At 48.0% G+C, this 21,522-nt stretch overlaps 1 long non-coding RNA gene across 1 annotated transcript; it reads right to left on the reverse strand.

Moving 5' to 3' along the window:
• Positions 1-11,901: 11,901 nt before the first annotated feature.
• On the reverse strand, positions 11,902-20,962 carry LOC105712568 (uncharacterized). Its single transcript, XR_010339511.1, has 4 exons — positions 20,043-20,962; positions 17,684-18,069; positions 17,213-17,334; positions 11,902-12,335 (listed from the first exon to the last, which is right to left on the reverse strand). It is a non-coding gene; the product is annotated as an uncharacterized LOC105712568 (long non-coding RNA).
• Between the last annotated feature and the right edge of the window lie 560 nt (positions 20,963-21,522).

Consider the following 21,522-nt stretch of genomic DNA (forward strand, 5'->3'; position numbering starts at 1 on the left):
CACCAGCATTTTCCTGCATCCAGATGCCGTGGCTGGTCCCCAACCCTGAGTCACTGTTAGGGAGGCGGCAGACACACAGCAGACGCTCCCTTTGTCCTGATGAATGACAGGGTCTCCACACTGCTCTCCCTGCAACGTCTTTTTTTTTCCTTAAGGTCTTCCTCTGTCACCCAGGCTGGAGTGCAGTGGCGCAATCACAGCTCACTGCAGCCTCAAACTTGTGGGGGCTCAAGTCACCCTCCCATCTCAGCCTCCCAAGTAGCTGGGACTATAGGCGTGCACCACCATGCCTGGCTAATTGTGTGTGTGTGTGTGTTTGTGTGTCTGTGTGTGTGTATTTTTAGTAGAGACAGAGTTTTGCCATATTGCCCAGGCTGGTCTCGAACTCCTGGGGCTCAAGTGATCCGCCCACCTTGGCCTCCCAAAGTGCTGGGATTACAGGCGTGAGCCACTGCACGTGGCCAGGGTTTTTCATTACCACCTTGCCTTTCTCCCCAGCTCAGGGAAGCCATAGAAAGCTATAAATCTGCAGGACCTTTACTGGGAACTAGGAGACATAGGCTGTGGGAGAACAAACCTTAGAGTAAGATTTGGAAATGTGACCCTCTGCAGTGTCAAGTCTATGCCACCAGGAACAGAGTGGAGAGAGTGACAAGTGCTGGGGACACTGTCGCTCACTAATATGTTATTTTAAATATATGGGCAGGACCATGCTTCACACTGTCATCTGTAATACATGAACAAAATTAGTTTTGTGGCCAGGCATGGTGGCTCACACCTGTAATCCCAGCACTTTGGGAGGTGAGGAGGGTGGATCACCTGAGGTCAGGAGTTCGAGACCAGCCTGATCAACATGGTGAAACCCCATCTCTACAAAAAATACAAAAGATTAGCCAGGTGTGGTGGTGCAGACCTCTAATCCCAGCTACTTGGGAGGCTGAGGCAGGAGAATCGCTTGAACCCAGGAGGTGGAGGTTGCAGCGAGCTGAGATTGCATCTCTGTGCTCCAGCCTGGGCAACAACAGCAAAACTCCATCTGAAAAAAATAAAAAAATAAAAAAGTTTTGTTCTTGCTGGGGTGCAGTGGCTCACGCCTGTAATCCCAACAGTTTTGGAGGCTAAAGTGGTGGATCACTTGAGCACAGGAGTTCAAGACCTGCCTGGGTAACATGGCAAAACCCCATCTCTACAAAAAATACAAAAATGAACTGGACATGGTGGCACACAACTGTAGCCCCAGCTACTTGTGGGGCTGAGGCAGGAGGATCACTTGAGCCTGGGAAGTGAGGCTGCAGTGAGCAGAGATCACGCCACTGCACTCCAGCCTGGGTGACAGAGCTAGACTCTGTCTCAAAAGAAAAAAAATTTTGTTCTGTAATTTGGTTGGCAAAACCTATTTCAGCATTCCATTTGCCTTCAAATAGGTGCATTTACTTCTTTGGTTATTTCAGAAGTGCTGTCTTTTGTGCATCTGTGGGCGCTCAGGACGGCGATGCAGTCTGAAGATGGATTTCACTTTATTGAACGTGTACTACTGCATTTAAAATTAAAGAGCCAAGCGAAAAGAAACCACCACTCACCGATGACAAGTGTCTGGCGAAATGGAAGCTTGTGCATGCTCCTTGTGGAAGTACATTCTGTTATGAGACGTGGGAAAAACAATTTGGCAGTGAGTATCAAAACCTGTGTTGTGGGTGCTGATGCAATCCCAGCACTTTGGGATGCTGAGGCAGGAGTTTGAGACCAGTGTGGGCAACAGAGTGAGACCCTCTCTACAAAAAAGCTTAAAAATTAGCTAGATGTTGGCCAGGCGCAGTGGCTCATGCCTGTAATCCAGCACTTTGGGAGGCCCAGATGGGTGGATCATGAGGTCAGGAGATCGAGACCATCCTGGCCAACATGGTGAAACCCTGTCTCTACTAAAAAAAATACAAAAATTAGGTGGGTGGTGGCATGTGCCTGTAATCCCAGCTACTCAGGAGGCTGAGGCACGAGATTCACTTGAACCCAGAAGGCAGAGGTTGCAGTGAGCCGATCATGCCACTGCACTTCCAGCCTGGTGACAGGGAGACACCGTCTCAAAAAAAAAAAAAATTAGCTAGATGTCATGGCGTATACCTGTAGTTCCAGCTACCCAGGAGGCTGATGTGGAAGGATCCCTTGAGCCCAGGAGTACGAGGCTGCAGTGAGCTATGATCATACCACTGCACTCCAGCCCGGGTGACAGAGTGAGACTCTGTCTCTAAAAAGCAAACAAAAAACCCTATCTCCATTGACTCAGCCATTTCCCCTCTAGGATTTATTCTAAGGAAAAAAGTGAAGAGTTGCTGAGTGCAGCACCACTTGCACTGTCAAAAATTGTACAGAAAACACATGTCCAGCATAAAAGGACTGGTTAAGTAAGTATTGAGACACCCACGAAATGTAACGATACACAGCCCCACAAAGCACACTGCGGAATGTGTGTTGGATATACTGCTCAGTGTAAAAAGTCACTTAAAAGGCATTGTATCATGTGATCTCAATTTTACAAGGAAAGGATATATTGTATATGCCTGGAGGAAAAGAATCACCAAAACATTTACAATGACCGTCTCTGTGTGGTGAGAGAGGGACTGATCTTTAATTTTTCTCCTTTGTGCTTTTCCGAATATCCTACCATAAACACGCATTATGTTTGTTATCAGAGAAGAAGCAGCAATGGGATTGATGAGAGCCTTAGCCAGGGAGGTTAGCGGAATTCTTATGAAGACTATAATTTAGACAGGATATTGGACTATTATATCATATTATATTATATCATACTGTACAGTTCTGCAGTCATGAGGGGACAGGAGGGGAACTTCTTAGCAGTTCTGTTTATGATCAGATGATCTTGGGGGAGTACAGAGAAAGGAAAACCAGGGTCAGCTGAGCCCAGGGAATTTTCTAAAGAGCATCATTTACGATGATCACATCTTGGAAAGAAGATGTCAGAAGCGTACTGGATATGTTTTGGTTTAGAAGTCACCATAAATTAGAGAAGTAGTAAATCTGGACAGCCCCTACCAGAGCTCTGAATCCTGGTAGCATTCATTAAGTCTCTATCCACGCAAGATAAAGCGGTGATGCCAATCCTAATTGTACCTCTGCTGCCTAGAATATGTCTTGTGCATTAAAACAAAGAAAAACAAGAAGGAACTACCTGTACCCTGGTTGAAGTTTCCATGAGACGCAGTCCTACACCCCCAAGTATCTCCAGACAGAAGCCATGGCAAGGATGGTGGAGCTCGTCCTCATCCAGGAGGTTCCATTAACACCACCTCTTCTGTCGGCCATGCCCATCCACGTGTGTGTGCCTGTGTGCCAGCCACAGGCATCACTGTTGTGTGTGTGCCAGCCATGCTCATCCATGTGTGTGTGTGCCTGTGTGCCAGCCACAGGCATCACTGTTGTGTGTGTGCCATCCATGCCCATCCACGTGTGTGTGCCTGTGTGCCAGCCACAGGCATCACTGTTGTGTGTGTGCCAGCCATGCTCATCCACGCGTGTGTGGGCCTGTGTGCCAGCCACAGGCATCACTGTTGTGTGTGCCATCCATGTCCATCCACGTGTGTGTGTGCACATGCCAGCCACAGTCCATCCGTGTGCATGTGTGTGTGCTGGTCACAGTCCAGAATGTGTGGGTGTTGCTTTGGCATCAGTCTGAGAATCCCAGGATGGGGCAGCGGTGGGGACCACTGCCTTGTTCTCTGTACCTTTAGAAACAGCTGTTTCCTCTTTTCATGCTGTGGCGTGGTCAATCCTCAGAATCATGAGTGTTGTTTAGGGGGACAAGTAATTATGTTACTCCTTCCCCACCCAAACTCCTCTTGGTATTTCTCACCAATGTGTGACTGGTATTAGAGCATGGGATTGTTGCATGGCATTACCCCAACACTGAAGCCCTTTTAGGTTCCCTGGCCCTCCTGATGAACACAGTGGGACACTTTCTGATCCTGTGATGACCCCAAATGCCCCTACCACTCTTTCAAAGCCATGCAGGAGCCATGCTGAAATGACAGGTGTGATACTCAAATTGAATTGGATTCGCTTGAAGAGCCTTCAGACCCAACTTCTCTCTCAAGCTGTGACCTCTCCTCCAGGTGCCCGAGAGTGACTGAGCATCACACATTTGTGTGATGGCTTTCCTACTGGTGACTCGTAGCTTTGAAATACTCCAACCTTCCGACAATCTGTATCTGTGGATATTTGGAACGTGTGGCTTCGACCAATTTTGGGATGCCATAAATCTTAGAATATCAGAGGATGAATCAAGTCCCCAGTATTTTAACTCATTCATTCATTCATTCATTCATTCATTCAGTCATCAGTCAGAATTTGTTAAGGACACACTGCGTTAGGCACTGGGGCTCAACAATGAGCAGAGAAATCAGTCAAGCAATCGCATTAATAATATGTCATTGCAAACTGGGATGCATGTTCTGAGGAAGGAAAAGAATAGGTTAGAGGCAAGTTTGTTATAAAGGAACTGCCCAGACTGAGCAGTCAGAGATGGTTTTTCACCAAGTGATGTTTGAGTAAGGTCTCCAGGCCAAGCAGGGGCTGGCAAGCCGAAGGGGAGGTTGTGGAGGCATTTGATCATTCTGGATGGACGACAGAGCGTGCGCGACGTCCTGTCTGCAAGGGCTGCTGGGGCGTGGGAGGCACCGGGAGGAGCTAGTGTTGCTGAGCACAGAGAACCGGGGGCTTTGAATGAGGGCCTTATGGGCTTCTTGGGGAATCGGGTTTTTTAAAAAGAGCGATGGGGAGCCCTTGGAGGGCTTTAAACAGAGGGGCTAGGACCAGATACGCATTTTGGAAAGATATTTTAGATGCATTGTGGGGATTATCTTGGAAGAGAGTCTGACTAGACCCAAAGAGGAAACTTTCACCCTTGTCAGGGCAAGAGGTGAACACAGTCTGGATTAAGGGGGTGGCAGTGGAGGCAGTGAACCATGCGCAGACTGAAGAGATCTTGAGGAGGTGAAATGGTTGGTGCTTGGAGATGCGTTGGTTTGGGTGATGAGAATAAAGGAAATGATGAGGATGATTTTCAGTTTTCTTGCTTGGGCGACTTCTAGGTTGGAGGTTGATGCCATGCACTCAACGGGGACCTCAGAGGAGATCAATCACATGGCGCTGGCCGGGAGGGCTGGGAAGAAATCAGGAGTCCACCTTTGGGCAATCTGGGCTTCAGGTGTCTTTGAGACCATTTAAGGAGAAGTCAAACAGGGACTTACTTTGGTGGAGGGAGGGGCAGGAACAGGGAGGCGATGAGAGAACATACGGCCGTGGTGGACTTGCAGGTCTCTGTGAACCTTGATTTTCTGTCCTGTTTTCCTTTTCTGGATGGTTCTGCTAGATGATGGGGTGGCTCTCCAGTGTCACAAGCAGCAAGGGAGGCTCAAGTCTCATGGGCAGGAGGAGAACGAGAACTAAAACTCCTCTTTAAAGATTGTGTCCAAAGTAAGATTAAAAGTGTAATTGTCTCTCCATATCCACGGGGGCTGGTTCCAGGACCTCCGCAGATACCAAATTGCTTAAATGCTCACATCTCTGACAAAATGGTGTCCTGTCTGTACACAACCTGTTCACGCCCTCTGTAAACTTTAAATCGTCTCTAGGTTACCTGTGATACCTCATACAATGTAAATGCTAATATGGATCATTGCTGCGCTATATGGTTTAGGGAATAATGACAAGAGAAAAGAAGTCTGTGCATGTTCAGTACGACACAAATATCCATTTTTTCCCCAGAACATTTTCAAACCATGTTTGATTGTATCCACAGATGTGGAACCCTGAAAGCTGACTGTCACATGTCCTTTGGAAACCTGAAATAATGGCATCACCTGTTGACAGTCTGGGGCCTTTCAATGAGCCAGCAATACTGACGAATTAGAGATTTACATTTTTTTAATATTTGGAAGCATTCTGACTCATTAAGACTCTCTGACATGACCTAATGGTCTAGCTTGTCGGGAAAGATAGCCTGGCCTTTCCTAATACGAGGTGAAGGCCTGTCTAGCTCCAAAGGAAGGCTCTCGGACTCTCCCTGATCACATTTTGGCCCCTGCTTGGGGCCATTCATTAATGAGACTGTGCTGAGGAAGGAAAAGAATAGATTAGAGGAAATATCACGTCTGTTTCCCTCACTTTCCGGGAGTGACTTCCTGGTCACTTTGAAGTTTAGGTCGTGGGGTATTTTCCAGCACCAATTATCTGATTCTCTAAACACCAACTGAGTGTTCAAAAATTTAATTCAGTTCCTGTGTTAGTTTGCTAAGGATGAAGGCCTCCAGCACCACATGGGAGTCCGCAAAGGACATAATCTTGTTCTTTTTTATGGCTGCATAGTATTCCGTAGTGCATATGCACCACATTTTCTTTATCCTGTCTATCACTGATGGGCATTCGGGTTGATTCTATGTCTTTGTTACTGTAAATAGTTGCATGCGGCAAACTAACACCGAATACCACATGTTCTCGCTTATATTCGGAGCTAATAATGAGAACACACAGAGGTATAGAAGGGAATGACACACAGTGGGGGCTGTTGGAGGGTGGAGGAGGGAGAGAAGCAGGAAACATAACTAATGGATACTAGGCTTAATGCCTGGATGATGAAATAATCTTTACAACCAACCCGTATGACACACATTTATCTACATAGCAAAGCTGCACAACTGCACAGGTACCCCTGAACTTAAAAGTTTTAAAAATTTTAATTCAATTCTGACACTAACCATCTGGGGTGAGCACAGACCGCACAGGTTTTAGGCCTCAGTCCCACAAAACTGCACTTGGATCTGATGAGGTTGCAAGTCCTGGGCTTCTAGAATTGCTGAACGACTGGTTATAAATTGGGGGGGTCCCAGGATGGTGGATGGAGGGTTTGTAGGATGAGGTCCTTAACGGTCCTGAACAAAGCAGCGTCTGTTCCTGTGGAACTGGGGTTCGGGAGCCTCCTGGCACAAGAATGTGTTCACCAACCCAGAGACTCTCTGAACTCCATCATTTAGGAGTTTTATGGGGGTTTTGTTACACAGGCACAATGGATTATTAACTCAACCTGCAGCTCCTCTCCTCTCCCCAGAGCTTGTGGGGCGGGCAGGGTGAAAGTTCCAGGTTCCTAAACAATGTTTGGTCTTTCTGCGACCAGACCCCATCCTGAAGCCGTCTAGGGGAGTTGCCTCATTAGAACAAAAGTCGCTTCCTTTCACCCCCATCCCTCAGGAAATTCCAAGGTGTTTTTTAGGAGTTCCATGTCAGGAACTGAGAAAGACTAAATATATATTATTGGGTTTTTGTTTTTTTTTTTGAGACAAGGTCTTGCTCTGTTGCCCAGGCTGGAGTGCCATGGCGCAATCTCAGCTAACTATAACCTCAGCCTCCCAGGCTCAAGTGATTCTCCCACCTCAGCCTCCCGAGTAGCTGGGATCACAGGTGTGCGCCACCACACCCAGCTAATTTTGCTGATTTTTCATAGAGACGTGGGCTCACCATGCTGCCCTGGATTGTCTTGAATTCCTGGGCTCAAGTGATTCGTCCACTTTGGCCTCCCAGAGTGCTGGGATTACAGGCCTGAGCCACTGTGCCTGGCCTCTATTTCTCATTATGGCACAGGTGGCTGGTCCGCTCTGGAGCTTCTCCCTGGGTAGGGTGCACCCATGGGAATCCTAGCAGTGATTTGCAGCCATACTCAGCAGCAGTAGCTCTCTCTTGTCCCCAAGGGAGCAGCACCTTCTGGCCAGCGCCCTGGCCTGCAGCAGCTGATCCTGTCCCTGTGCAGGGACTTAGCTTCCCCGGACTCTGTCCACAGCCACTGGCTGGTCAGAGAGTCCCGAAGCTGGAGAGCTCAGCACTTGCCTAGGGAGAGTGTGGGGGTAGGCAGGGGCCATATTCACGCCGCACGGTCACATCTCTGGTCAACAGCTGTCTAACAGGAGTAGGAATGCTTCCATTCCAGGAATAAGGGCGCTGCTCACGGTTCATTGAGCGTCTGCTCAGAGCCAAACACTGGCACACACACTTATAATCCTCAAGCCCTGGGGGGCGGCATGAGACCTCCCAGGTTGTAGGTGAGTCACTGGAGCCCCTGGAGGTTTGAAAACCGGCTCAAGGTCACAGAGTGGTTAAGAGGCAGAGTCAGGAATCAAACCCACGTCTGTCTGTTGGGAGCCAATGCTGTGTCCTTTCTTGGTGCCTCCATATTCATGTGATGGGGACAGAAACCACACCCAAGAGCTGATGATCCCTGGAGGTCAGCCAGACCCACACAGCAGTGGTTGACTTACCCCATAAACTAAGTCAGGGAGACGATAGCCCAGAAATCCCCGGGAGGTTTCATTCACTGTGCGGGTGATCTGAGGTGCAGTCTGCAGCCTTCACAGATCAGACAAGACGCAGGGGATTTCCTCTGATTTGCTAGTTCTCCTGGTGTCTATGGGACCCTGTGTGGAGTCTTATGGGTCTTCAGTGATGCAAAATTTCCAGCCAGGAGAACACTGTATAGGTCTCTGTTCTCCCAAAGACATGGCCAGTCAGGACAGCTGGGGAGGCCTCCAGGTGAGAACCTGGTAGGAAGTCCACCAGCTGGTGTAGACAAGCCCTGCTGTCCGATAGACAGACACTTAACCTCAGCTCCCCTCGGCCCCCAAGGAGAAGGGTGGGCTGCCCTTAATAGCATCTAACTCATTTCTTCAGCAGAAGAGACTGGTGAAGGGGAGGAACACAAACTGTCCCGCTGGGACAACTCTGCTCCTTTTATTCAAATCCACAAAAGGGCCGGGCGCGGTGGCTCACGCCTGCAATCCCAGCACTTTGGGAGGCCAAGGCGGGTGGATCACTTGAGGTCAGGAGTTCAAGACCAGCCTGGCCAATATGGTGAAACCCTGTCTACTAAAAATACAAAAATTAGCTGGACAAGGTGGCACATGCCTGTAGCCTTAGCTACTCAGGAAGCTGGGGCAGGAGAATCGCTTGAGCCCAGGAGGCAGAGGTTGCAGTGAGCCGAGATCGTGCCACTGCACTCCAGCCTGGGTGACAGAGTGAGACTCCTCAAAAAAAAAAAAAAAAAAATCCACCAGTGGGTCAACATTTGCTTAGATACCAGCACCTCCGCAAAGCCTCCCCCAGCGCCCTGAGCCCCACACCTCCCTCCCTTCTCTGTCCCTAACACTTCCTAGCTGCACCATTATCTTTTTTAGACACGAGGTGCTTAAGCAACCTCTCAGGGAGAAAAAAAATAAATCACCCGACGAGCTGATTGAAGTCCCTCCATCCCTCCAGGTTCCTGTTTGACCTCTGTGGGAGGCTTTACATACGTTTCCACATCTTGGGAAATCATGTGTGCATGTTGTTCTGTGATCTCCTTCTAGAAACCTGTATTTTGGAGGCACATTTCCATGTATGGACATCGGCGCCATGCCCGTTTCCAGCGGGCTCTGCAGTGGTCCGCCGTGCGCGTCTTGGGGTTTGCTTAGTCATTACAGGAGTGCTGGGTACTTGGGTTGCTTCCAGCATGTGGCTATTATAAATAGCTGTGCTGCCTCCGGTCGCTTTGCACTGAATCACCCGCTGCTAAGCTGTTTAACTGTTTCCTGGGGATAGCGCTAGCTCAGTGAAGGTGGGGATGTGGTTTAACCTTTTGTATCCCCCTCCCTGCCCACAGGAGTGCTGGGCTCTAAGAAGGGCTTTCTAACAAACACAGTTAGCAATGGACTGCACTCTTGCCACGTGCCAGATGCCGGGGTAAAGTGCCCCCCCCCATATCTCATTTAATCCACATAGCAGCCCCGCACAGTAGGTGTCACCGTGATTCTCATTTCATCAAGGAGGAAACCCGAGTTTAATGTGATCAGATGCTTTTCCCAGAGCTGCATAGTCAGTAGAAGGTGGCGGGTGGAGCCGGCTGAGGCCGCTGACTCCACACACCCCTGCTCAGCCTGTCTCATGGAATGTCGCTGGGCCAGGCAGGTGGCTTCTGTAGCCCTTCCGGTGCACTCCTGGCTGGTCCCAGGCTGAGGCTGGGCAGTCTTTTAAATGTATTTATATATTGTTATTATTGTTATTTTTTGAAATGGAGTCTTGCTCTGTTGCTTAGGCTGGAGTGCAGTGGTGCGATCTTGGCTCACTGCAGCCTCTGCCTCCTGGGTTCAAGCAATTCTCCTGCCTCAGCCTCCTGAGTAGCTGAGACTACAAGCATGTGCCACCATGCCTGGTTAATTTTTGTATTTTTAATAGAGATGGGGTTTCACTATGTTGGTCAGGCTGATCTTGAACTCTGACCTCATGATCCACCCGCCTTGGTCTTCCAAAGTGCTGGGATTACAGGTATGAGCCACCACACCAGCCTTATTTATTTATTTACTTATTTATTGGCAGGATCTCACTCTGTCATCCAGGATAGAGTACAGTGGTGCAATCTTAGCTCCCTGCAGCCTTGGCCTCCTGGACTCAAGTGATCCTCCCACCTCAGCCTCCTGAGTAGCTGGGACTGCAGGTGTGCACCACTACACTTGGCTAAGTTTTAAGTAATTCATTGTACTCACGGCACTCTTTGCACTTCAAATATTTTAGAGGAAGGGGACTGCAGATGTGCCCTCTGCCTAGGAGGCTTTGAGGGCCAGCATCACATGGCCCTGTGGTGAAAGACAGCTGGCAGGGTGACAGCCTGCAAGGAAGGAAGGATGGAGCCCCGCCCCCTTTGCGTCTGGAACTCCTGCTGAGAGAGTTGGCTCCATGGGCCTAGTGGGGCTTGGGCAGCTGCCATGGCTGAATCAGTCTTCTGCTGTCACCTGCTCAGTGCCGTGAAGTGGAAAAGCAGTCTCTGGCCTCCTCGTTCCTCCAACAAGCCCATCCTAATCACCCTCATCATGCTCCTTCCACACCCTGAGAAAAAATAGCCTCACAGCAGACGCTTGAAGACATCGGGATGGGAAAAGTCTTTCAAATGGCACCTGATTTGGCCACGTGCCTGCAGACAGGTGAAAGTTAGTGGCCCCACTTCACAGGTGAGGCCACTGAGGTTCAGAGAAGTCAGTCAGTGATGCAATCATGTTCACACATCCCAGCAGCGACCAAATATGTAACATTCATACACTGTGCAAGAGGAACCTACTGATTATCAAATGTCTTTTATTTTTTTGTGATTCTTACTTTTTCTTTGAGACTGAGTCTCATACTATCACCCAGGCTGGAGTGCCGTGGTGTGATTATAACTCACTGCTGCCCTGAACTCTGGGGCTTAAGTGATCCTCCCACCTTGGCCTCCTGAGTAGCTGGGACCACAGGCATGCAACACTACTCCCAATTAATTTTTGTAGGGATGGAGGAGAGGTCCCACTATGTTGCCCAGGCTGGTCTTGAACTCCTGGCCTCAATGATTCTCCCACCTGGGACTCCCAAAGGGCTGAGATTACAGGCATAAGCCACCATGCCTTGCCCCAAATGTCTTTTGGTTTTCTTTTTTTCTTTTTCTTTTTTAAGGCAGAGTCTCCCTCTGTTGCCTAGGCTGGAGTGCAGTGGCGTGATCGTGGTTCACTGCAACCTCCGTCCCCTGGGTTTAAGCAATTTTCATGCCTCAGCCTCCCAAGTAACTGAGACTATAGGTGTGCACCATGACACCTGGCTAACTTTTGCATTTTTAGTAGAGACAGGGTTTCACCATATTGGCCAGGCTGGTATCAAATTTCTGGCCTCAAGTGGTCAGCCCGCCTCAGCCTCCCGAAGTGTTGGAATTACAGGCATGAGCTACCGTGCCCAGCCCCAAATGTCTTTTTTAAAAATAGCATAATTTTTCTAATTAAAAAAGTAATACATTCCCATTTTAGAAACTGTAGGAAGAATACAAAGACAGAAAAATAAAAACTGTAATAACTGTGTGTTTTATTGTATATCATGCCAAAGTTTTCTTAAATATTTCCTTAGCTGGTCAATTTCAGTTTTCTGTTATTATAAGTAATGGTGGGATTTGAGAGTAGAGCTTTTTCTGTATTTTGTGAACTTCCATAATCTAGATTTTCCAGAAGTGGGATTACTGGGGCAAATGACATAAGCATTTCCAGTTCTCATGGCGGATGCTGTCCAATTGCTTTTCAGAGGAGTCAAAGCCTTCTACACCCCTACTAACAGTGCCTGTTCACCCCACCTTCTGCAGTTTGAGTGCAAAATAGCCGAGTGTGGCATTGCACACCCGTGGTCCCAGCTACTCGAGAGGCTGAGGTGAGAGGATCGCTTGAGCCCAGGAGATGGAGGCTGCAGTAAGCCAAGATTGTACCGTGGCACTCGATCCTGGGTGACAGAGCAAGATCCTGTCTCAAACAACAAACAAAACACATAAAGAATTTAAAAAGACTGTCCAGGGTGGTGTTTTCATGATAGACCACAAAACACTTACAGTTATCAGAAGTGTGTTTACAAGCGTCTCTTAATTACTAGAGAAAATGCTTACAACGTTAAGTGAGAAAAGTAAGCTACAGAAATTTTTATGCAAATGAACAAAATTATGTGAAAAGTATATGCATGAAGAAGATTATATAATATACTCAAGTGTTGACATTAGGTTCTCTCCACGTGATGAAATTAATGAACAAAGTCCGTCAGCATCTTCCGTCATGGTTTCCTCTATGACGTCTATCTATGTTAGTCACTTACTTGTTAATAGCTAGTGTATAGAGTGTCTCCGCCACACGAGACTCTGCTAAACGCCCTACACGCGTTATCTCAGCTAACGTTCCCAGCAGTCCTGGGCTGGTCTGATTATTGCCTCTCTCTGCAGGGAAGAAACCTGAAACACAGAGGTGAAGTGCGTTGCCCAAATCTTGTAGCTCATAAGTGGTGAGAATTCAAAATTAGAGTCTGAGGCTGGGCACTGTGGCTCATGCCTGTAATCCCAGCTCTTTGAGAGGCCAAGGTGGGTGGATCACCTGAGGTTGGGAGTTCGAGACCAGCCTAACCAACATGGAGAAACCCCGTCTCTACTAAAATATAAAAAAAATTAGCTGGGAGTGGTGGTGGGCGCCTGTAATCCCAGCTACTTGGGAGGCTGAGACAAGAGAATCACTTGAACCCGGAAGGCAGAGGTTTCGGTGAGCTGAGATCATGCCACTGCACTTCAGCCTGGGCAACAAGAGTGAAACTTCATCTCAAAAAAAAAAATTAGAGTCTGACTCCCGTACCTGGGTTCCCACCACCAGTCCTGAATGCCAGGGGTCAGCTTGGGGGCAGGCCTGGGCCACTCTTCCTGATGTGATCATCATTCCTGGTTCTGGGTGAGGAACCCCTGAGGAATTTCCCGCTTGGCTGCACGACAAAGAACTCAAGGGGTAAACCTGCCAGGGCCGAACCAGTGAAAGCAGCATGCAGCCTTCTTCTCTGCCAGATACATCCATCTCCACAAAGGGCTGAACCCTGTGGTGGGCCAAGCTCCCTGTAGGAGATTAAGAGAGAAGAAAAGATCGTTCTTTCCCTCAAAAGCTTACCAACTAGTTGAGGGGTGGCAGTAAATACACAGATGACTGCTCTCTAAAGTGGAATACAGGAAGGGCCATAGCGGAGGTGGGATTTGAGGGCTTTGGGCACTCAGAGCAGGACGTGATAACTGGAGGGTTCCATGGAAGAGGCACAGCTTAACCTCCCCAAAGGTGAGGAGATGGCACGAGGGGACCCCAGGTAGATGGCCTGGGGCTGCCCAAAGGATGGAAGGTGTTGGAGGAGCCGTGGGACCTTCTGGTGGGAATGAGGAAGGTAGATCTGAAGGGCGGAGTTTGCCAACCTCAGGGTCTGCCCTTGGCGTGGGCTGCAGGACCGGAGGCTGTGCCCACTGTTCAGCGGGGGATGATGACAAAAGCCCGTGGGGATGGAGGGGGACCTGACTTCAGGTGAGCAGTGAAGAGGCTTGAACAAGGGAGATGGATGTGACAATGGGAGCCAAATGACAGATTCGTGTTTACAGAGGTGAAGTTTACACCACTAGATGACAGAGTGATGGAACCGTTCCTGGTGGCTGGACCCCTCACCTCCTCTTTCCGTGGCCCCCAGGTCAGCCAGGTGCAGCGTCACTGGCTTGACTTCTGTAAGCGTCCTGAGGTCATCGGTTCCCTCCAGCTCCACGGACACCACCCCATCATGGCTTGTCTGTGTCACCGCATTCACCTGGCTTCCTTCACGGCCACCCTAACATCTTTTCCTCACTGTGGCCAGAATCAGGGGAACCTTGTGATTTGTCACCTGAACAAACACACTTTTGTAGGTGGAAGGGGATGTGGGAGATAATGACAGCAGGCAAAAGACATAAACCAGGACTGTCCTGAGCAAACCTGGACACGTGGACTCCCTAGCCAGAGGGATCATCCGCAACCCAAGGCTTGGGAGTCATCGCTCCTGTCCTTACAACAAGAAAGAGCTGAGCTGAGCAAACAGAAAATCAATGACTTTTTGGAAGAACCCAATCGAGTTTGCAGGGCAAACTACATCCTGAAATCCTGAGAGACAGATAAAGCCAGAGTCAGAGCCAAGATGTACTGACCTAGAATAGAAACCACTGGACTCATAAACTGGTAGAAACACTTAAGTGATCATCTTAATGAATCCTGGAGGCTTAGTGTGGACTAGTGTGAGAACAACAAAATCCTGGGGGCTGCAGTCTTGAGGGGGCCCTCACACTTTTTTGGGCTTTACCTCGAGGAACCCTACCAAGTTCTCATAGTGAAGATCCAAGACGGCTTCTTGGATGGAAGAGTAATTCTTGTGAAATATACCTAGAGCATTCTCCAGAACAAAGGCCCACCCTTCAAAGAAAAGGCTTCACTAGAGCCTTGTTCCAAAGCCGAGGGGAAAGGACATCTCCCTCACCCCACACTGTTCTGGCTTCCTTGCCTTACCTAAGGGGGGGTGGAGGTATATACAAGAAGAAACACTTGGGTGTCACAGGCAAGGGTCACAGGCTCACTAAAAGCCTGAGATTTAATTGGAAGATGATAGAACTCTCCCCACTCCCCTACATATTACCACCACACCAACAGGGCTGCATACAAGAATAGTCAATTGCAGCTGAAAGAGCTTTGAGACAGAGACTCTCTTTGAGGAGGAGTATGTAGGGAAGCCTGAGGTCAGCACACAAACAAGGACATCAGAAGAATTAAAAGCCTCTGGCACATTTAGTTACAGAAAACACTAAACAAAAAGACCAACTTCTAACCAGATTCTCATAAATCCTTACATAAGAGGTCTACTTGCCTCAGCTCCCATTACCTAACACAAGTTGTCCAGCTTTCAACAAAAACATAGAAATTCCACCAAAATCAAGAAAAAAGTCACAAGAGACAAAGCAGTGATCTAAACCAGACTCAGCTATAACACAGAGGTAAAAAGTTGTCAGGCAAGACACCTAAAGTAACTATGATTCATGTGTTAAGGTCTCTAATGGAAAAGGTAGACAACATGCAAGAATACATGGCTAATGTCAGCAGAGGGAGGAAAACAGAGAGAAAACTAAAAAGGAAATGCTAGAAATTTAAAAAAAACTAACAAATGAAAACTGTGATGGGTTCATCAGTAGAATCAATATGGCTGGGGAAAGAATCAGTGAGCTTAAGAATGTTGAAAGAAACTTCTCAAACTGAAGTATTACGACAACAATAATAAAGAAACAACAAAACACACAGCGTCCAAGAACTGTGGGGCAATTACAAAAGCTGTAACATACACATGATTGGAATACCAGAAAGAGAAGAGAAAGAGAATGGAGCAGAACAAATACATGAAGTAATAATGGCAGAGGGCCTTCTATGCTAAATCACAGATCCAGAAAGTTCAGTGAAATTAAATTAGCTATCTTTGTGTTTGTTGCCTAATTCCAGCTTTAGTACCCTTTAGTCCATTTTCCACCCTTCAGCTTGAGTGATTTTTGTCAACAAAATATCAATCTTATTTTCTCATTTCAGACACTTCAATGACTCCTTATTGCTTAAAGGATAAAAATCCAAATTCCTTAGCATGGCAGAGAGATAGTTCACTATTTAATCCACCGTCCTGGCCTGTCTCAATGCCTGTCTCAGTCTCAAGATTGGTTCCTCCCTGCCCTCAGCTGTTTGGAATTATTAGCAGTTCTATGGAGGGGCCATCAAAAGCCTTTGGAATCTGTGAGGCACAGTGGCTCAGGCCTGTAATTCCATTGCTTTGAGAGGCTGAGGAGGGAAGATGGCTTGAGTTCACAAGTTCAAGACCAATGTGGGCAACATAGCAAGACTCTGTCTCTACAAATAATAATAATAAAATAGGCTGGGTATGATGGCTCATACCTATAATCCCAGCATTTTGGGAGGTTGAGGTGGGAAAATCAGTTGAGTCCAGAAGTTTGAGACCAGCCTGGGCAACACAGCAAGATCTTGTATCAACCAAAAAAATAAAAATAACTTTAAAAAAATTTCGGGCATGGTGGTACATGTATGACTGTGGCCCCAGACCTTGGGAGACTGAGGTGAAAGAATAGTTTGAGCCTGAGAAGTCAAGACTGCAGTCAGCCGTGATTGCACCACTGCACTCCAGCCTGGGCAACAGAGGGAGACTGTCTTAAAAATAATAATAATAATTAAAAAGTTAGCTGGGAATGGTGGTGCATGCCTGTAGTCCAGCTACTCAGGGGGCTGAGGCAGGAAGATCATTGGAGCCTGGGAATTTGAGGCTGCAGTAAGCCATAATTTCATCACACCTGGGTGACAGAGCAAGACCCTGTCTCAAATAAAACAAAACAAAAATAACACCTTTATGCTGTTTTCTCCTGCTCATTCCTCCCCTTTCCTCCCTCCCTGCACCTGGCTAACTCATAACCCTTGAGGCTTATGTTAAGTGTCATTTCCTGTGGGATGCCTTTGTGCCCTCACACCTTAAGTGTGAGTTCAGTGCCCCTTTTATGGGATATAAATAAATAAATATTATGTGACAGATTTGTCACGCAGTATTTTAACTGGCTATTTATTTATATCCCTCCCCTGATAGAATGTAACTCCCCAAGAGAAGTGTTAATTACCTAAAACTTGGAAGCGAGGCATGAAGATGATTACATACCTATCCCTATGCGTTATCCAACACGCCTGCCTGCAGGTATCTGGCTCTCTAGGAAATATTGTCTCGTCTGATTTACAGTTTATTGATCAGGCCTAGACTCTAAAGTTCCATGTTAACTTACAGAAAACTGATAAACTGCAGCCCGTGGCTGGGACCACGGTTTCTTCAGGGGCTTGGAAAATAGGGCAGGAACCGGTATGCTAATTCAGAAATTCTCCCACAGCCTTGACAGGTAGAAAATCTCTGAAAAACAGTATTTAAAATTATATTTATAATCATGCCATTTTCTCTGCTTGGTAATTCAGGAAGTTGAATAGATGATTATGAATCATCCTCAAATGTGGCTAATTAAATATTTGATAAATAGAATTTAGCGCTTTTCATCTGCAGAGAGCTTTCCTGACATTAACTGAGCCAAAGAAAGGTATCACCTTCATTCTATAGATGGCAAAAGTGGCAAAGGGAAGAGGTTTAAAGAAGCCAGCAAAATTACAAAAAAATGAAAATGCGTGTGCATGCAGGCAGAGGGTGGCGGAGCGGAGCCCAGCCTAAGAGGAACTGTGGTCCCCAGAATCCCCCCTTGGGTAAGTACCTGTCACTGGACGATTGATCACTGCTTGCATCAGGGCAATGGGAACGTTCCCAGGTCAGTCCGTAGTAGAGTTCAGTTTCCTTGAGCGGATGGAGCTGGAGTTGGCACCTGGGGTCTTTGGGGGAATTTTTCGGCCCAGTACCGTTCCCAGTCCGTGCCTCTGAGCGGAGGCTTCCCCCGCAGATCCTGACTGCGAGGCTGGAAGCGGCGCTGGAGTTGGAGCCGTGGCTTCTGCGGTCAGCAACAGCGCCCCCTGCTGACCACAGCCTTCCCTCGCGCGGCTGCCCGGCACCAGGTGCAAAGGTTTCTCCTTCGTGGCTTCCTATTTCCTTCCCTGGCCAGTCCCCGCATTTCCTTTCCTGGCTTCTCCAGCTGGAGGGAGGCAGCTGACAGGTTATGTCAAACATGATAGAAATCTGTTAGAGAGACGTTCGGATATTAACAGCAAACATCTCCCCCAACCCTATCAGCCGTGGATAAAATTCGTGTTAAACAGGAAAGTTCTTCCCAGGCAGGTCTCGCTCCTCAGCTTCCACTGGACTGGGTCTCTGACCAGCGCTGGGAGGATGAGGAAGAGCTGAAGGTCCGAGACCCTCCTCGCTAAAGGGCACAGCAGGTGCCCCTCGAGGCTGCCTGCGAGGATGTGATGAAATCACGCAGAGAAAGCAGCCGGTTTGGGCGGGGCCTGCGAGTCCTCTCCTGCCTTTCCCTAAAGCCCCCTCTAAAGAAGGAGGTACTCTCGGGCCTCAGTTTACCTCCATTATTCAACAATCATCAGGTATGGGGAATGCAGGCAGCCACATCCGGGTGCCCTCCTTAAAGAGCCTCGCCACCCCCAGCTCTGTCGTCTCAGCCGAGTCCCGTAACTTTGTATGACTTGGTCTTTCGTTTAGGACATGCCTAATCTGTCTCCTAGGGCCAAAGATTTTTTTAAGAGTCAACAATTAAAAAATAATAATAATTTAAAATAGCAATATAAGATTCTGAAACTTTCCGTATTTTCAATGCAGCAGAACAATTTCGTTTTCCTAAGCAGCTTCTACGATCAGAGCAGCATTTGGTAGAGCTGCCTGTGGTCACTGATGTCTACCGAAAAACAGCAGTCTCTGCAGGAAACCCAAGTCCGCCATTTTCCACGCACCAGGTTGTTAGCTGGAGATTTCAGAAATATCTTTATATGGAGATCAGATGAGAGGAGGGTGTTATAGAGTCAGCACCTCCAATGGCTTCAACATCAACGTCTGAGATAGAAGTGCTAGCGCAGGGCACAGGCTACTATGAAGCCCGGCAGCCCTGGAAACACCCAGTGAGGAGGGACGCCCTCAGCCTGGGATCCTGCGGACCAGAGGTGTCAAGTCGCAGGTGCTGTTGCCGGGTCATCCCCACATCTGAAGAGCCCTTTGCCGGGATCCCCTGGCCCATCCATGTCCAAGTCCACTTTCCTTCTGTGCACCCTCACCTCAGCCTCAAGGCCCTGCTTGTTCCACCCTCATCCTGCCTGTGCCACATGTGGGAGACTGGATGTGCCTCTCCTCTCCCTCTTCTCCTTCTGGATCTTCTCTTCGGAGCTGATGGCTGAAGGACCCATGTCTAGTTTCAGTGAGAAATCCTGCCAGCCCTTCAAATTTGATTCAGAGGACACCTTCTCCCGGAAGCCACCCTGATTCCTTCCCCTCCTTCCAACTTTCAGCCAGAAGTCCCTCCTTTGGACACAACGACTAATTTTTTACATATTTTTATAGAGATGGGGTCTCACTATGTTGCCCAGGCTGGTCTCAAACTCCTGAGCTCAAGCCATCCTCCTGCATTGGCCTCCCAAAGTGCTGGCGTTACAGCATGAGCTGCCAAGCCTGGCCCTGCATCATTATTTATACATATGGTGAATTATCATTATTCTCCCCTCCCCAGGAATGCAGGCCCCTGGGGGATCAGAGCCTAGATATAGTCATATTTGTATTCTGTTGACCCTTAAATGAAGCACACACTCAATCACTATCTGAATGAACAAATACTAAATGCAAGTATTCATGAATGAATGTGGACCACTGCAAATAATGAGGGGTCTGGAATGTGCAACATGATACTAGAAATAGACTTCAGCAGATACTGTGGCCTCATGGTAACTCTGTGAATCTGTGGAAAGATCCCATCCAACCAAAAAAAAAAGAAAATCTTTCCCACTGGGACCTCAGATATCCTCACTGGCAAACAGTGCTCCCTGCTCGATCTTTGCGGTTCCTGATTTTAATAACGGAATGGCCTCCTTCAGGAAGGAAGCACGGAGGGTGAGCATGGAGGGAGAAAGGAGAGGTGGGGTGCTGCTGCGTCATCGTCTTTTAGGACGGGCTCTGACACTCACCAAGTCCTGCAATCCTAAATGCACTCTTCAGCCGTTTGCTTTCTTCCATATGCAGAAACCACTGCTGAAAAATTAGGCTTGTTTTATTTTTCTTTGCTTCCATATGGGCTCCTGGTCAGTCATTGCTCAGTATTTCTTTTCTTTTCTTTCTTTCTTTCTTTGTTTTTGAGATAGGGTCTCACTTTGTTGTCCAGGCTGGAGTGCAGTGGTACGATCACAGCTCAGTCACTGCAGCCTTAACCTCTTGGGCTCAAACAGTCCTCCCACCTCAGCCTCCCTAGTAGCTGGGACTACAGGCATGTGCCACCACACCTGGATAATTTTTTAAATTTTTGTAGAAACAGGGCCTCACTATGTTGCCCAGGCTGGTCTCAAACTCCTGGGCTCAATCCATCCTCCCACTTTGGCCTCCCAGACCTCTGCTGGAATTACAGGCATGAGCCACTGCGACCAGGTAATATTTCTTTACCCTCATGGAGCTGACAAATCGTGTTCAAGCATGGTGTTCAGATGGTAAAGTTGGACTTAATTCAGTGAGATTTAATTGTCAATTTCCAAATAATACAAAATCAGTTTCAATATATCCCTTAAGAAACTTCCAGAACCCCATGGCATCTGATGTGAAGAACAATCCCCACAGCTCTGCTGAGACCGTGAGGGTTCTGGGGCTGATATGTCCTCTGCGCTGTCTTTCTTTCTATTGGCTTGCATTCGCTCTGCTCCCGTGGCCTCCTTTTCAATCTCAGCTGCACGACAGAAAAGCTCAGTAGAGGCCAGTTCCGTATTAGAAATGAGGGATGCTGGTCTGTTCATCTTTCTTCTCTATTAATCCCCAAGGATCAGCTTTAGACACTGTGAGACCAGTGGGGCATTTCCACACAGGTGCAGCACTCCCAGCACATCCATGGGACTGATGGGAGGAACAGAAGCCTCCGACGCTTTCCCCTGGCAGGTCCATCTTTCTGATCTCATCCTCCGGGGGCATCCATTGTCAGTCATCTGAAGCAGCCCAACAACCTTTCTCTGGGGAGAAGAACAAATGCGTGCGATGTAATGTATTTGCTTTTCAAAAGGAGGAAGACTTCTTTGGGCCAAATGCCGTTCCAATATAGTTAATTCTTGGTTATTTGCATTTGAATTACCTTGATGTTTCTGCATCTGAATTACCGTGATATTTTTGAAAATAGAGCACTGTACTTTAAGAGACAGGTCTTGCTCTGTTGCTCTGGGTGGAGTGAAATGTCAGGATCACAGCTTACTGCAGCCTCCACCTCCTGGGTCCAAGTGATTCTCCCGCCTCAGCCTCCTGAGTAGCTGAGACTAAAGGTATGCCCCCACCATGCCCAGCTAATTTTTAAATTTTTTGTACAGACAAGGTCTCACTATGTCGCCCAAACTGATCTTGAACTCCTGGCCTCAAGCGATTCTCCCTCCTCAGCCTCTCAAAGCACCGGTGTTACAGGCGTGAGCCACTGCGCCT

Source organism: Aotus nancymaae, unplaced genomic scaffold (assembly GCF_030222135.1).
Source record: "Aotus nancymaae isolate 86718 unplaced genomic scaffold, 86718_ANA_hifiasm-v0.15.2.pri h1tg000077l, whole genome shotgun sequence".
Lineage (NCBI taxonomy): Eukaryota > Metazoa > Chordata > Mammalia > Primates > Aotidae > Aotus > Aotus nancymaae.